The following is a 13,940-nucleotide window of genomic DNA, read 5'->3' as shown; positions in this document are numbered from 1 at the left end:
TCTTTTCCATCGAGAAGAATTCAAAAAGGAAACACATGGTAAAAGGATGTAAAGCTTTGTTCCCCTCATTTCAACTCCATCACAGTTTTGTGGATCATTATTGTTGTTGTTGTCATTGTTGTGGCTGCTGCTCTATTCAGGGTAGATATGTGAATTCAACTTTCTGGGTATTGGAGTAGCAAGAACCATTTGTGTATTCCAAAAGAACTCAGCATCTATTAGTCCTTTGAGGGAATGAGTGTGAAAGTAAGGCTTTCTTTTTCATCCCATTCACCATCAGTGCAATAGGAATTCAATATGAACTCTTCCTAGGGAGTCATAAACAGGTATCTCCATACCACAATCTGGAACTGATAACAAGTAAGGATGCCACCAAAACGCAAGTCAGGGAGCTGCTAACTTTATTGAGGTTACTTCCAAGAGGACTTCCTTTAGATTACAGAAGAGACGATGCTAAGACAGCTGCATCATCAAAAACCCACCCCAGCATGGGTGATGGCTGATGAAAGCTGGATACCTGGGTCTTCATACCTGAAGCTTGATACAGAACTTGCAGGCAGTTGACAGGTTGGGGAGTGTCTCTTTCAAGAAGCTCAGTTGGTCTGAGTATCTTCTGGGCACCTCAGCTGGTATCTTTCTATTCTCATGGCTCAGCAGCTCTGAGAGTATCTCCCAGCAGTCCTTACTGCTTACATAGGCTTGGAGAGGGAGCGGCTTGGTGAATCTTGTCAGTTTCAGGGACTTCTTGAAGCCTTTGATTTGTTTACTTCCTGAGTTTTGAAGAGCTTCCTGGTAAGATGAACATAGGGGTTCTTAAACAATTCTCTCTAAAAGAGTCTTTTTATCTCAGTAGAAATTACTACTCAGCTGGTCAATAAATACATTTGTCACCCTGACCCACTTAGAAAGTGGGGAGAGCAGGTTGTTTTGTTTTGGGGGAGGGATTTTGTAACCTGAAATTTCCTTCCTTTTTTCTGTTTAAAACTGTCAAGCTGTTCTACTGATGTGTTAGTTAATATGAAAACTGTATTGCTATTCACAAAATAAAGTATGTTCTTAATTAAAAACAAGAATCCACACATGGCCTGAGTGTGGTTATATGTGCAGTCCATGACCAACATGCACAATGCATGAGTAGATGTGCAGACAAATAACATCCTAGTTCTTCCAGGAAAGACAGGAATGGGAAACTTAAAAGATGAGAGTCTATTAAGCTAGATATGAAAGTATGAGGAGGAAGTAAGCCTAGAACTTTTGCTTGCTTTCTTTCTTTAATGAAAAACATAGTTGATCTTACAAGGATCATGGTACTTAGCTTCAATGATAGTAACACAGGAAGATGTCAGGAGATGGACTGTCAAGCAGTGGGGTCTGAGGAGCCAAATGCAGAAGCTGAATCTACTTCTGGGGCCCTCAAGCCCTCTTCAGTCTCAATCACCATTGCCCTTTGGACCTTCCTTTATGAAAGCTGAAGGCTCTAATGTGGGAATTCTCCTCATGCCAGGTGTTCTCCCCATTGATGATACAACAAACTCTTTCCTCAAGCTTCCAGCTGCAAAGAGCCCTCCAAACACCCACCAGAGTGTCTCTAGTGTATACAGTGCCTACTGCCACCACACTGTACTCCTCCCCCATTTCCATGCTCCAAATTCACCTCCTCTCCCAACACTAGTAACACCCTCACACTTCACCAAGTCCTCATCCCTGTTCTCCCCTTTCTAGCCATCAACCAGGATGGGCTTCACTTGGTCAGTTAGCCCATGGCATCAGCAAACTGTTCTAGCTCCAATCTTGTTTAGAAGTAAGATAAAGTTGTAGTCACTTTCTGGTTCCAAAGTGACAGAATGTATTTTTCCCATATACATATGGGGTTTGTGAGTGTGCACATTGGTTGGTAGAGGATTTCAGAGCTCCCGGGGGCTACCCAAATCCACAAATGCTCGTGTCTTACAGAAATATAAAAATGGCACAGTATTCATTCATCCTCCTGTGTACTTTAAATTCTTCAGATGGCTTATAAACACCTAATTCAAGGTGAAAGCTGTTGAAACCGCTGTTGCTCTGCATTAGATAAGACACAGTGACAAGAAAGTCTGTGTACCCAGTACACACAGAACTGTTATTTTACCACAGAAATACTATCAACCTGCAGCTGGTTGAGTCTGCAAATGTGAAATCCAAGTGCATAGGTGCAGAGATACCTATGTTGCACTCATACCTGTCTAACAAATAGCAATGACATTGATGCTATTAATTGGGCAATGACTATATAATTATCATATGTGGCCTTCTAGGCTCCCAGGAGTATGCCCTTACATGAGACCACATACCCAGAATATCCTTTGTTGCTGCCAGAACCCCTATTCTGCATCCCTCTATGGCTCTGCTGCTTCTCAGGGTAGCTGGGCCTCTATATACTTGACACTGCCCTATGCCCTGCCCTTAAGGGGAAAGAACGCCTAAGAGAAGGCGCCAATGTCTGCCTGGTCCTGCTTGGGTAAGACAGAGAAGAGAGTCGGCGCAGAAGGAACCTGTAGATCATGCAGTGGGAGAGTGGCTACCTTGAGCAGGCTGCTACAGGCTGAGACTTGGCAGCGAGCTCCTGCCCCTTTACAGGGCTGCCCTCTGCCTGTCAGCATGGCCTGAATGCATTTCCTCAACAAGATCCATGTCATCAGCTCATCCAAGGGGCTTCCTGGCACTTGCTCCAGGGGCAATGCTGCAGTGTGATTTAGAGAAGGAAAGCTGGAGAGGTTGTCTTCAGAGAAACCTTTAGTGTGGCCTCCACTCTCCATGTCATTCCCAGTTAAGGGTCTGAACGGGCTTGAGACATTTACGACTCAGACCTGTGGTCCTCTACAGAGATGATGGCCCCTAGACTCCTGTGTCGTCTCAGATCCATTGTTATTTAAAGTCAGTGCGAGTTCATGAATATTTTCCCAAATCTATTTCGGTTACCGTGGTGATTTCCTTTGCTGTGCTGTGCATTGGGATATGGAAATGTCATTGCTAATGAAGCTGGAAACAGAAACAGTGACTATGTGCCAAGCTCACATGGAAGATCCTGCCCAGGCATTTGTAGATGCAGATGGAACACACTCAGACGGAGGAGCTGTGATGGTAACTCACATTGCTGCCTGAGAGGACGCAGGCCTGGCCCCTGCGTGAGCAGCCCTAGAGAGGAGTCCAGGTGCCATGGACACAGGGTGCAGAACATGGCTTGCAGGCACGATCCTGACTCCTAGGGATGATGGGCATGCTGCAGTGAGAGGTGCGGTCTCAGAGCAATGACAGTTTTCTTGGCATGTCCTTTCAGCAGCTTGAAACCAACTTCATTACCGAAGAAATATATATTTTTTTAAATTTATAACCCAAGCAGTTGGTTTGAAGTCTTTCCAGTGGAAACTGGTGAGATGTTGCTATTCTTCATGGCAGTAAAACTCTACCAAAGCAAAAGCAAGGGTTTTTACTTAATTTCTATTTATTTATTTATTATTTATTTATTTATTTATTTATTTATTTATTTATTTATTTATTTATGTGTGTACTGTTACATGCTCCCATATGAGTACACAGAGGCCAGAAGACGGCATTAGGGAGTCCTCCTCTATCACTCTCTGCCTATTTCTTTGAGGCAGTATCTCTCCCTGAACCTGGGGAGGTTCTTCTGAACACATGCGTGTACACACTCACACGCAAGGTTTGAGATCTCTGTAGAGCCATGGCATTTGGATCAGAACTCCTGTACATGACTGTTCAGCAAGTGCTCTTAATCACTGAGTTATCTGTCATAAGAACTAACTTTTCTCATGCTTTTGACTTAGCGAAAGCAACGGAACACTCATTATTAATGAAAAGTCATTTTGGTGCGGCACTTCAGTCTGTGATATAAGTCAGACCAAAGGGATCCATGGAGATCCCAAGCCTTGTATGTATGTGCATATATATGTTTATATGTGTGCATGTACATGTCTAATCAACTAAACCAATAAGAAAAAGGAATAAAGCTATCTGCCAAGATAACCCAGGAACAGACCTTTCCAACATGTGGCAGAATACACAGGTGGTGACATGTGTGGGCGTCTTTGGTCACTGAGATGATTGGACACTGATAGGAAGCAGTAACTCAGTAGTAAGAACATCACATTGCAGGCCAGGCCACCATGGCCAGATCTTCCTCACCCTCTCCTTTGCTCTCAGAAGAAGAGCCTCGTTGAGCTGTATTCAGACTCCATAAGCTCTTAGGATCTGATATATACTTCATGACCAGGTGAAATCGTCCTTGCACAGGTTCCGTTCATTCATTCTATTATCATTTGTGGAAAATTCCCCAGGGGCCAAGTGTTCACCTAGATGTTGAAAGGAGTCTAAAAACCATTAGTCCTCATTGTTTGGGTAATTTTTTTTTAGAAATAAAGTCATAATAGTGTATCTCTACATATGTTTTCAGATACGTGTGATTATGTGTCATATCTATATAGCTATATATGTCCACACACACATATGCACAAAATCCTATACACCCCAACCTCAGAATGCAAATTCCACTTTTTTAAAATGTATTCTTCTCTCATACAATACATTCTGACCATGGTTTCCCTCCACTCCTCCCAGTTTGCGCTGCAACCTTCCCTCTCCCAGATCCACTCCTCAATTTCCCTTCAGAAAAAAAGTAGGGCTCCTTACTCCACCCTTTTGAGCGATCCCCTCCACTGCCTGAAACTCCCGATTGGGCCCTCTGTTGAGAACTGGCCTGCACAATTTCTTCAGTGGGATCAATATTCTGTCCCTCACAGCACATTTTGAAGACCTCTGCTTCACTGTGTTTGAACAAGCACAATCTGGTCCATCATGACAACAGGCCAGATGTTACCCCGGGTTTACATTTTCCCATTTCACAGACCCTGGCCTGGCTGATGGGCCTGGGGTCTTCCAGCTAATGGAGTGGTATCAAGTGACCCATTCTTGGTATAGAGGCTCTATTTGGCAAACAGTTACACAGCTCACATTCATGAAAATGTTAGGACATTTCTCACATATTACTATTCAACATATGATGACAATAAAGAAATAAAATGATTTTTTAAATAAATAACAAAAACCAAAAACTTTCAAATGATCTATTCTATGAGTAAGGTAAAATCAACTACATATTACCAAAGTAGTAAAATTTTTAAATATAAAAAAAATTATATGTGATATATATTTGTAAAATACATTTTTAACTTTTAGGGTACAATGTAATATCTTAATTCATATACATATATAAAAAAGACAGCCATTCCCACATAACCTGAAGTGACTATAAAAGCCAGCATGTGAGACCCTTATAAATGTTCATCAGAGGACATTTAGATAAAGAAAGATGGCATTTATATACACTGAAATACTTCTTAGCCATAAAACACATAGGTCCTGTCACTGAGACAGCTGTCGTAGATGACATAGATTAATAATCGCCCTTGTGAGTAGAATCTGAAAATGTTTAGCTCACAGAAATTGAGAGCACAATGATGACATATTTTTGACATCTACAGACAAACAGAAGAAAGTAAGAAAGGGAAGATGAGTGCCCCAGAAGAGTCATAGTCAAGTGAGAAGTAACAGACTGTGGCCAGCACAATTCAGGTTCACTTGTATTCAAGAAATGCACAATGCCGGGCGTTGGTGGCACACGCCTTTAATCCCAGCACTCGGGAGGCAGAGGCAGGCGGATCTCTGTGAGTTCGAGGCCAGCCTGGACTACCAAGTGAGCTCCAGGAAAGGCGCAAAGCTACACAGAGAAACCCTGTCTCGAAAAACCAAAAAAAAAAAAAAAAAAGAAAAAGAAAAAGAAATGCACAATGGCATGGGCAGGCTTTTGGGAGCCTGTGGTGTGACGCCTTGCGCAGTCTTGGTGCAGTGGGGCAGGACTTGGACCTGCCTAGGCTCAGTGTGCCAGGCTCTGCTGACTCTGCATGGGAGGAGACCTTGATTTGGGGGATCTGGGGATGTGGGGTGGCTTGGGAGGGAAAGCTGAGAGATGGGAGGAGGGAGGAGGTGGGATCTGTGTATGGATGTAGAGTGAGTAGAAAATTTCTTAATAAAGAAAAATGAAAAAATGTTAAATAAAAAAAGAAACGCACAACAAGATCCTTCATTGGCTGAGCAAAAGGACACAGACTGAAAAAGAATAAAGACTCACATTATGCAAATCAAGGACACTATATGTAGCATCATTTCAAGGACCACAGAGTGGTCCAGGCCTTGGACTAAGATCTGCTGATGCTGCATCCATTCTCCAGGCTTTTTATGGCATAACTACATTTTTAGGAATATTCCCAAATGGCATATTCAGAGATGTCCACAAAATGTATTATTTTGTGTACTTTTGGGAGAAAATGTATTTGTACTTTCTATAGAAAAATAATAATTTATTCTTAAATTACTTTTATAGGTAACATATTATGGTGTAGTTAACAACATTTGAGAAGAATCATTCTTAAATTCTGGTATAAAAGAAACAAATACATATATCGTGTATGTGTGTGTGTGTGTGTGTGTGTGTGTGTGTGTATTGATATATAACTAGAAGACCTAGATATATGTAACTAGATTGTATACATTTGTGAATATATGTGCATATATACATACATATATAACTAGACACACAAATTCAAAGAATACTTGCCCCTACCCTGACTCCTCTACTCAGTCCCTTAATTTCACAAATATTTATCCAGTTAGAAAGATGAATATAATATATTACCAAATACAAAAGAAATCCAGGCCATGAAACATACAAATGGGTTCAGAAAACACATGTGTTTGCCCAGTGTTACTGAGCGTGGGTAATTTCAGCAGCCAGCCTGAAGCCAGTGCCAGCTGCTGTGCAGAACAAGGACCCTGTTGGCAAGGCTCAGCAAGCCCAGAACACCCAGGAACCTGTAGGTCCAACAGTCAGATGTTGTGGTCCCTAGCTCTGATCCTCTGCCTTGGACTCAAAAATGGATGCAGCATGCTGTGGAAACACCAAACTATTATCATTTCTCCTTCTCTAAGTCACTTAGCCAGCCACCAACCACAGACTTTGGGACAACCACACTAAGCTAAGCATCCTTCCTGTCTCTGACTCTTCCAGTGGTGTAGGATGGTACTATGGGTTAAACTGTTTCCCCTCAAGTGTGGGAATCTGCTGGAGTCCATCTCCAACCTGCTCCCACCTATTGAAGGGTTCTTGGGAGCAACAGAGAGGTATGAAAAAAATGATAGATAGAAATATAGAAAGAGATAATAAGAAAGACAGAAATAGAGAATAGCTTTGGGAGGACCCTGGGTCAATACCTAGTTGCCTCGAGATTTATTCCTAAGGGCTTTTTATACAATACCAAGTGGTGAGGCAAAAGACTGCCCCCTTTCAAGATCAAAGCACAACATACAGCCAAGCGTAGACCCTTCAAAACACCCGGTAAACACACCGGTGGCTAAATCATCCCATTATGCAGCCATGCTGGACAAAGCAAGCTCAGATTCTCTGACCTTAAGTAATTTGGGCTCCCACACTCAAGTTTTAGTTGTTAAAGTCTTCATGTCACAATACCTCAGGATATGATTTTAGTCAGGGTGGTTGGGAAGGTAATTGGTCATTATAAAACTATCAGACTGTGTTCTCCTAAAAAGGGTCATGCATGGAGGGAAGAGGATCTAGAGACATGGAACAATATTAGATCAATAAAAAGAAGCTTGGAACAAACCCTCCCTCACCACCCTTTGCCATTTTGATACTGGGTGTCTAACTGCCTCATGGAGAAAGAATGCTGGCTGTTGCAGAAGCCACCCTGAGCAGGGGTAGATAGTAAGACAGTTCTGACACAGATACATGCAGAATTGCCATGGTTGCTTTCTAAGGGTCAGATGCATGTGCTGAAAGAGTCTGCCAATCTATGGATATCTATGGATATGTGCTTAGTCTGGGTTCTCTAAAGGAATAGGAGGGAGAGAGAGAGAGAGAGAGAGAGAGAGAGAGAGAGAGAGAGAGAGAGAGAGAGAGAGAGAGAGAGAGAGAGAGAGAGACTGACTAGGTTGATTTACAGGTCCAGGTAGTCCTACAACGGCCATATGATAACAGAATAAGACTGGGTGTCTCAGCTGTCCCAATCTAGGGCTAGAGTCCTAGGGAAATCCTAGAGAGCTGCCGATCCTCAGTATATGTTGGGTTCTAACACCAGCCAGGGAATACCTGAGCAACAGAGCAGATGAAATTGCCAGAGACAGTGAGGATAAGCAGGTGAACAGCAGAAGCTTCCTTCTTCAATGTCCTTTTCAGCGGGCTGCCATCAGAAGGTGTGGCCCAGGCTTAGAATGAATCTTTCGTCTTCCCAACTCAGATGATCTGATCAGGAAAATTCCTCATAGGTGGGCCCAGGTGTTTGGGTTTTAGCTTATTTCAGATGTACTCAAGTTGACAACCATCACAGTATGCCTATAATATAACTACGTCATGTGAGCTTCGTGGAGTGGACAGCAGATTCAGGAAAGTCTGGTCTTGATGTCATTCAACAGAGGGGAGAGGGTGACTGGCTTGGGAGATTTCCCTACTTTGTGCATGTGAGCCACTATACATTATTACATACATTTTTATATACAATGTTTATATACATTATTATATACAATGTTTAACTTAAATGTTAAAAAAGGAGTACATAATTTAAAATAAATTAATTACTCTACCTAAAACAGTGAGAAAATGGAGATTTGTGGTTGGTCTTTCCTTTTCTGCATTCTTCTTTGGGGAAAAAATATAGGGATAATCTTGCCTTACTCTCCAATTGCTCCCACTTGCCAGAGAACTCACAGTAACAGACTGTGGCCATCCATCTCTGAGTCTCGGGGCTGGACCTCTCTGCCTGAAGCCCAGAGGTGTCACCCAGCACAGACTTACCTTCAACGATCCATGAACTGGCCTTTGGCCACTATGGGACGTGCCTCTTCCAAGCAGTTAAGCCAAAACCCCTTCTTGTCAAACAGTCCAACGTGACCCAGACCAAAATGGCATGTGGAATGTTATCATCATGAAAATTTCCTTAAAACTTGCTCAGTGTTGACTATCAATTTCTGTAAATGCTAAAAAACCAACTGCTTGCAGCTAGAACCAGGCCCAGGGCCGATCTGAGAAACCTGCTTCTCCTTGCTGAGGCAGAGGATTGACACTTACCTTCATGATCAAAGGGAACTGATTAAAGGACATAGCAATGCGTGTTACTTTAGCCATATTGTACATATATAAGATGAAAACAATCACAGATGCTTTGAACTTAACTTCCCAGAAGAGCTACACACAGGCCACACATGGACCACTCCCTTAAACTGAGGCCTGAAAGAAAAGTTAAGGATGTCAGCTGTTGGATGAGACTCGATAAAAGTGACCTCTTCCCTATCCCTGCATGCATTTCTCTTTTCTTTTTCACTAATTTATATCTACAAATTCACATATGTATAATTTTATTTTAAATCATTAAAATGCTATTTTAAACTGAGCAGTGGTGGTGCATGCCTTTAACTCCAGCACTTGGGAGGCAAAAGCAATCGGATCTATGAGTTCGAGGCCAACCTGGTCCACAGAGTGTGTTCTGGGACAGCCAGGGCTATCACAGAGAAACTCTGTCTCAAACAACAGCAATAACAACAAATCCTATTTTAACTGAAGGAAGCCAGATTTGGGTAGTAGAGGAAATGCTGTGCTTCATAACTGCACATAGCACCTTCATTGTTATTAAACGGTGGGCAGGCATTTTATTGAATCTGATACAATCAAAACAGTGACCTCTCAGGGTCACATGCTCCCCATTACTGTCAACCTCCAGAGAGGTTTCCAGGATCGCCAGACAGCATGGTTTTGGATCAGTTCTTCTAATGGAGCAAAACAGAGAAGATGGACAAGAGATACTTATTCCCTTCCTCTTCTCATCCCTTGGAAGAGTCTGAAAACCAGAAGCAAAGCCTGCTGCCTGTGTGTCTTGCTGGCCATGGACCTTGAGCAAGTGTTTCAACCTCTTTGAGTTGTTTCCTCGGTTATGATGGAGAGCTGGTTCCTGATGTGCTGAGCTGAGGCAAGGATGACAAATGGCACGGAAGGAACTGGATATAGCTGTCTCCAGGAGCACAGCATAAGTCCTAGGGGTGATTAATCATGAGAATGGAGCACAGGCATCCACAATGCCCCACAGTGGGTGAGTTAGCCAGAGGAGCGGAGCATCACAGGAAGGCACTTTAGGGCAGGTTGACATCCTAGGATGTCGCTGGAGCAGTATACTTCTCTGAGGGTCCTCCTGCATTTACCACCCAGGCATGAGCCCTCTGGAATACACAGGGAACACAGAGCTTTTACGATCTCTTCATTTCCCAAATCCAATGAGGCTTCCTATGCTACTCTATTTTCCTTATAAATCAAGTCCTACAATCATTTGCAGATTTGAATAAATTACATCCAGAATTTTTGCAGTTGAACCAGAAGAATTGTGCACACCCTCCACGACAGCTCTTGTGTTAATTTAGTGGATTTCTCCCTGGAATGCCACAACCACGTGAATACCAGACTTCCTTTGCACTTAGAACCACCTCCTTCCACAGCCCTCAGGAAACATCTTGGCTGAAGCAAAGGAATGTGAAACCCAAGACAGTCTTGGTCCACCCTCCAAAAAAAAGAATTCATTACCTGTGGCAGAAATGCAATTTGACCAGACAATTTGTCTGACAAGCCATGGGTGAGCTGTGAGACACAAAACAGGCAAGTCGGGAGCCCTGCACTGTACTGGAAAACTTACCAGCTCCTAGCCACACCATCCAGTTAGAGTAATTTGCAATTCACCAAGTGCTTTTACAATATCTGAATGGAGACTAATAAAAATGGAATGACCCTTTCCTCACAGACATTTAGATAAACACATCTTCCCAATGCTGTGACTCATTTCATCTTTTAAAGGATGCACATTGGTACTAACTCTATCTTCAGATTCAAACAAACAAATAAACAAAGATAGGGCAGAATTAAGTAATATACCTCAAAAGAGGAACCAAAGACAGAAGGCTGGATTTTACAGGAGGACTATGCTTTTTATTTTCCCTTTGTTATACCATCCTATTTAAACTTGACTCCAGTAACCACCAAGGGTGACTGTTAGAGGCTCCACCTAAACAGTGATTCTCAGGCCAGACATGCAATTCTAGTGCTCAGGAAGCTGGGACTGGAGGATTATAAGTTCAATACCAGCCTGGGCTATGAAAAAAAATCAAGGCTAACCTAGGAAGCTGGGACTGGAGGATTATAAGTTCAATACCAGCCTGGGCTACGAAAAAAAATCAAGGCTAACCTAGCTTAAGAAGGAAGACTGTCTCACAAGCAAAAACAAACAAGGTAATAGTGATTTCTAGATAGTGTGTGCTGCTATGTGGAGGGGATGTCTCAGCCAAAAGCTTGTTGAGCAAGGTCCTCAACTTTGAATCATGTGGGGAGGACTACCAAGTCAGCCAGAGCTGTCTAGAAGGTCCTATATCTGTAGGCTGGGGTGTCAGAGAGGGCCCAGCCCAGGCATGCAGCACTGAGTTATCGTGTATCAGATGTCTAACTATCCATCTATAGATAAGATAGCTAGGAAAACAATACAGATTATTCTCTCTAGTCCCTTCCACACAGTTCTTCATGTCCGCTCTGCGATGTTCATAAGTACCACATAGTCCTTGGCCACACAATCAACTGCATGTTGTTCGGACTCCACAGAGCAGTGGTTCTCAACCTTCCTAATGCTGCGACCCTTTAAAACAGTTCCTCCTGTTGTGGTGACCCCCAACCATAACATTATTCCGTTCCTGCTTCATAATTATAGTTTTGCTACTGTTATGAAGAATAATGTAAACATCTGATAAGCAGGATATCTGATATGTGACACCCCCACAGAGGGCTTGAGACTCACAGGTTGATCACCACTGCCATGAAGGGTCTTCATCCACAGCTCTACTCTCCTGCACATGCTGGATCCCACAGGCAAGCGAGCCCTGAAACTACTATTGCTGAAAGGTAACACCAATCCCCCGTCTCTGCGGTTACTGCTGAGTCCACCGTAGCCATGGGCCACTGACCCACTGCAACAGCCTCCTCGTTAGCATCTGCTTCTGTGTTGTGGGCCATTCACCACAAAGCACCAGGGCAATCTAACAGTTTTGAACTTCATTCAACGACATCTAACTCTGAATTCACAGTGCATGCTCTCTTGTGTCTGTTTTTTCTGACTCCACCCACTTGAACTTGTTTTTCCTCAGAACTGGGGTTTCTCAGAACATGGAGTCTGGAACAACAACATCACCAACACCAGGGCATCCAGTTACAAACACAGACTCCCTGACCCTACCCCCAACCCCTGGAATCAGATCTTCCATGGTCAGGGCCCCAGTGAATGCAGAATGAGCTGATTTGTGTGAACCACTGATCTGACCCACATTTATTCTGTGTGTATCCCTTACTGGGGACCTTTGGCATTACTGTTGACTGCACTTAAAAATGCAGGTGCCCAGCTCTCCTGAGTCACCCCTGATGTGGTAAGGACTTGCCTGCTTTCTGTTTCTCTTCTGCCCTCTCTCACTCAATGAATGTGCAAACTAAGTAGAACTATGGTTTCAGGCATGCTTGTTAGTTTCCTGAAACAGGTTCCCTTCCACACACCATCGAACTTATGCACGAGTACGGAAAATACCTGCTTCCACCAACCACACATTGACAGTTCACTCTACATCATAGATAAGGAAAGTGATAGGCTAGATTTGGTTGCCAAAGTCGATGCATTAGGGAAAAAAAAAAAAGACCTGCTAATCCATAGCTGTCTTAGGGTTTCTATGGCTATGAAGACCATGACCACAGCAACTCTTATAAAACTGTGGCTGGTTTACACTTCAGAGGTTTAGTCCATTGTCATCATATATCATGGCGGCAGACAAGCAGACACGGTGCTGGAGAAGAAGTTGAGAGGTCTACATCCAGATCGACAGGCAGCAGGAAGAGAGTGACACTGGGCATGGGCTTGGCTTGAGCATCTGAAACCTCAAAGCCCATCCGCAGTGACACACTTCCTTCAACAAGGCCACACCTCATAATAGTGCCAGTCCTGTGAGCCTATGGCTGTCATTTTCATTCAAACCAGCACAATTGCCAAGTATTGGCCATCACACCTTCTGGAAAAGCCACTTTGACCAGCACCTTACCAAGTCTAGCCAGACCCAAGGCGGTATCATAAAATGAGACTTACAAAGACAGTTCTCCTTCATCATTGGCTGGGGCCCAGACCTGGAGATGTTCATGTGACAGACATCTGCAGATGACTGGCCACCTGTGCCTGTCTACTAGTATATCTGACTTGAGTGGCTGGCCTTAGCATCCTTATTTGGTAAAAACCATAATTTGGGTTTAAAGTTTTGCAAATACAGAAGGAAATAGGAGGGACATCTTATGAAACGGTCTTGAAAAATTGCTTGGACTTGGACTTGGCAATCAGATGACCTAGGAGTACAGCATAAAAGGTTTTGAACAGTTTTCTGCTTTGATCACGCTGTGCTGTTTAACTTTGGCTGATTTTTCCATTTTTAACATTCCTCTTCATCCTGCCCTTTTTCAACTACAATTTTTCTTTCTTAACTTTAAAAGCTCTGACTCTTTTCAGAAAAAAAAAAATCGCCTGAACTCAAGTCTTTCTGAGAATTACTTAAGAAGCAACAATTGTGCCCTGGGAACTTGCCACAGCCAGTGCTGTAGACTTGGGGGCGTAATCCTAATTCCCTGTATAGACTCCTCTTTGGTTGTTTGAAGTCCACACTTGCATTCTGCTCTAATGGCTTGAAATCTGAGACTTCAGTAACTGCAAAGCTTTTGTTCCCACACTCAAGGATTTCAAATTCAGAACAGCTGGACCCAAATT

General features: G+C 43.1%; 1 long non-coding RNA gene across 1 annotated transcript; it reads right to left on the bottom strand.

Moving 5' to 3' along the window:
• Positions 1 to 384: 384 nt before the first annotated feature.
• Positions 385 to 4,713, bottom strand: LOC143267564 (uncharacterized). The gene is made up of 2 exons (XR_013042759.1): positions 4,037 to 4,713; positions 385 to 3,442 (listed from the first exon to the last, which is right to left on the bottom strand). It is a non-coding gene; the product is annotated as an uncharacterized LOC143267564 (long non-coding RNA).
• Positions 4,714 to 13,940: the final 9,227 nt, after the last annotated feature.

Source organism: Peromyscus maniculatus, chromosome 10 (assembly GCF_049852395.1).
Source record: "Peromyscus maniculatus bairdii isolate BWxNUB_F1_BW_parent chromosome 10, HU_Pman_BW_mat_3.1, whole genome shotgun sequence".
In the NCBI taxonomy this organism is placed as follows: domain Eukaryota; kingdom Metazoa; phylum Chordata; class Mammalia; order Rodentia; family Cricetidae; genus Peromyscus; species Peromyscus maniculatus.
Note: the sequence above shows the minus strand (reverse complement) of the source record. Positions and strands in the feature narration are given on the sequence as shown.